This window comes from Triticum dicoccoides, chromosome 7A (assembly GCF_002162155.2).
Source record: "Triticum dicoccoides isolate Atlit2015 ecotype Zavitan chromosome 7A, WEW_v2.0, whole genome shotgun sequence".
NCBI classification, from domain to species: domain Eukaryota; kingdom Viridiplantae; phylum Streptophyta; class Magnoliopsida; order Poales; family Poaceae; genus Triticum; species Triticum dicoccoides.
The window spans coordinates 55,309,000-55,312,606 of NC_041392.1; the positions used below are offsets into that span (position 1 = coordinate 55,309,000).

Consider the following 3,607-nt stretch of genomic DNA (forward strand, 5'->3'; position numbering starts at 1 on the left):
CCTAGTCTAGGTAGAACTAGATGCCAGGTTCTATTTTTCATGAGTGCATCATATTCTACTTCCATAGCATTTTTCCAGTTTTTATCTTGCAAAGCTTCTACTGGATTACAAGGTTCTTGAGTGGCAGCAAAATTTGCAACTTTGAAATTTTTGTCTTACCTGACAATTCCATCACTAGGAACTTTGGGCTTAAATATACCTTTTTTAGCCCGTGTGTTCGGGCGTGGAGCCACAGGAGATCCGGCGGTTGGCGTAGAGGATCCGCCACCTCATACCAGCAGAGAATCCTCCTCGGCTATCGCCCGGTCGGGCGTGGGATCGCGTGCCCGTGCGCCAGAGGCTGGGTCCACCGAATCCAGTGTGGGATCATGCACCCGCGCGTCAGGAGATGGGTCCACCGAATCCCGCAGCGCAGGCAACAAGCGTGTCGGGGGCGCACCATCATTGCCCGCGGTGGAGGGACCCATAGTGGAAAGCGACCCGGACCCACTCGATCGTCGCAAGTTGTCGGAGGAGGGCCCCGCTGCATCGAGGCTGCCACCACGCACGGGAGACCGGCGCTGCGTGTGGCGCGTTGGCTGGCTGCCCGTTGGCCCAGTGCCTGGCGGTGTCGGAGGGGAGCCTGCATCAGGTTCTGCGCCAGGGTCTGCGCCGCCACCAGATCTCTCAGGATTCGGCGCAGCAGTGAGATCCACCTCGGTTCTGGTGTCGGACTTGTTTGGACTCATCTGCTGCATAAAATGACGTTTTTGAGTGTTGTTTTTCACTGTTTTCATCAGCACAGCCTCCATTAGTGGCAGTATTAAGGTTATTAAACACATGATCATCAGTACATTCACCCCCATGATCAGAAGGATTTAATAACTCCGGAGAAAGTAATAGGATTTCAGCACGAAGACGAGCGTCGGCGTTGGGATGAAGACTAGCAAAGGGAAAAATATTTTCATCAAAGATAACATCTTTGGAAATATAAACTCGTCCAGTGGATATGTCAAGACATTTAAACCCTTTGTGAAGATTGTTGTACCCAAGAAAAGCACATTGCTTAGAACGAAATTGAAGTTTATGATTATTGTAGGGTCTTAGGTTCTGGCCAGCAAGCACACCCAAAGATTCTAAGAATGGAATAATTGGGTTTTTCATGGAAGAGTTTTTCAAGGGGTGTCTCAAACTTGATGACTTTGCTAGGAATTCAGTTTATCAAGTAGGTTGCCGCAATGAAGGCCTCATCCCAGAACTTTAAGGGCATAGAGGCTTGAGCAAGAAGGGATAAACCTACTTCGACAATGTGTCGATGTTTCCTCTCAGCTGACCCATTTTGTTGGTGAGCGTGAGGACACGAAACGTGATGAGATATACCTATCTTGGTGAAGAAGGAGTTCAACTTTTCATACTCCCCTCCCCAATCTGTTTGTAGAGCGAGGATCTTACGATCAAATTGACGCTCTACTAGGTTTTGAAAGTCATGAAACTTCTGAAATACTTCGGACTTGTGTTTGATCAAGTATATCCATGTGAATTTACTGAAATCGTCAATGAAACTCACATAGTATTTTTTTTCTTCCTACTGTTTCAACAGCAGGACCCCAAACATCAGAGAACACAAGTTCTAAAGGAAATTTTGATTCACTTATTGACTTTGGATAAGGCAACTGATGACTTTTGCCTTTTTAACAGGCGTCACAAAAAGAATCTTTATTGAAGGAATTTGCACACGGGAGATTATGCTTGCTAATGATTTTGCTAACAATAAGAGGAGATGGATGGCCTAGACGCCGGTGCCACCTATCCGAGGATAGCTTGGTGACACTGAGCATGTGCTTCTTGGCGTCGGATCCCGTGTGCCTAACTGGGTAGAGTCCTCTTCTACCCCTGCCTCAAAGGAGCACCTTCTTCGTTCCTCGTTCCTTAACAAGAAAAGAATAGGGATGAATTTCAACAAAAGCATGATTATCAACAGCAAGGCGGCTAGCGGAGATTAGACTTTTGTTGGCTTGAGGTACATGAAGGATGTTGTTTAGGAGGAGATCTCGATCAGGAGTATGAATAGTTGAATGACCAATGTGCTTGATAACCATACCTGAACCACTGGCAGTATGAATCTGCTCGTTTCCACCGTAGCGATCGTGTACGGTCAGCTTCTCCAAGTCTCCTGTGATGTGATGGGTGGCACCACTGTCCAGGTACCAGTTCGTGTCCACCCCGTACTGCGGTGCAGCGAGGTTGGCCGACTTCTCCTCCACACCTTGATAGGATTCGTCGTAGCGCTTCCAGCACTTACAGGCTGGGTGGCCCATCTTGCCACAGATCTGGCACTGGACCCTGGGGGCGGAGGCATGATTGTTGTTGTAGTTGCCCCCGCCGCCGTTGTTGCCGCCGTGTCCGCCGCCGCGTCCGCCAGACTTGGAGTAGCCGCCGCGCCCGCCGCAGTCACCACCATTGTCGCCTTGTCTGCGGCCGCGGTCACCACCGCCACCACCTTTTCTACGGTCTCGGGTAGCGGCGTTGGCAGAGGATTGAGAACCCCCGTCGTGAAGGTTGAGCCTCGTCTCGAAGCTCAGCAGCTGCGAGAACAGCTCAGCCACGGTCACCGGCTCCACCCGGGAACACATGGCCGACACCACCGGGTCGAAATCTTCGTCTAGCCCGGCCAGGATGTGGGAGACGATGTCGTTGTCATCCACCTTCTTCCCTGCAGCGATCAGCTCGTCGCAGAGGGACTTGATCTTCCCGACATAGTCGGTGATGGAGGAGTTGCCCTTCTGCAAGTTTGCGAGGGCGATCCGAACATTGGTGGTCTAGGAACGAGTGTGGGATGCAAGCATCCCTTCCACCGTGTCCCAGAGCTCAGCAGAGGTGTGACATGAGGCAACCTGGATAGCTATCTCGCGAGGAAGAGTCGTCAGGAAATAGGAGAAGACTTGTTGATCTTGTGCATACCAGGTTTGGAATTCAGGGTTCGACGCTTTTGCCATCATCTTGCCATCGGAGGATGTCACATCGATCTGCATGGGAGGTGGCTACTGCTCGACGTCAAGGTACTTGGCCATCTGCGCTCCACGGATGGCCGAGAGCACCGTCGCGTGCCACAAGGCTTGGTTGCCCTTCGTCAGCTTCTCGGTGGCGGCGTGCACGAATGGCGAGGACGGGAAGGAGCTTGAAGACGACGCTGCCATGGATGTGTTCGAGGATGGCTCTGATTACCATGAAAGAACTAGGATTGGAAGCGTGTGCTCTCAGCACGGACGCGTGCGTGTTTATATAGGCAATAGGTTACATGATGCGACTAGGTTGTTGTAGACTTGATCCATACTCCAAGGCTATACAAGAGAGGATCTATCTATCCTAACAACCTGCCTAGATACAACAAACTCAACGTACAAACACGCACACATTACATATTGTCACGTTACAACTTAAGCCTATAACTTAACACACTCGTCAGGAGCAAGCCACATCCATGGCTGACATCTGTAGGCCAAGGAGATACCGACCCGCGCAACGGCACCGACCGATAGGCGGAGGAAGAGGTGACCAATTGTGTACCTGGCATGTCACCATGCCGGCCACAACAACACCGGGGAGCTCCCGGCACCACCAAGTGCAA

At 51.0% G+C, this 3,607-nt stretch overlaps 1 pseudogene; it reads right to left on the reverse strand.

Moving 5' to 3' along the window:
- Nucleotides 1-2,548: 2,548 nt before the first annotated feature.
- On the reverse strand, nucleotides 2,549-2,687 carry LOC119334879 (annotated as a pseudogene).
- Between the last annotated feature and the right edge of the window lie 920 nt (nucleotides 2,688-3,607).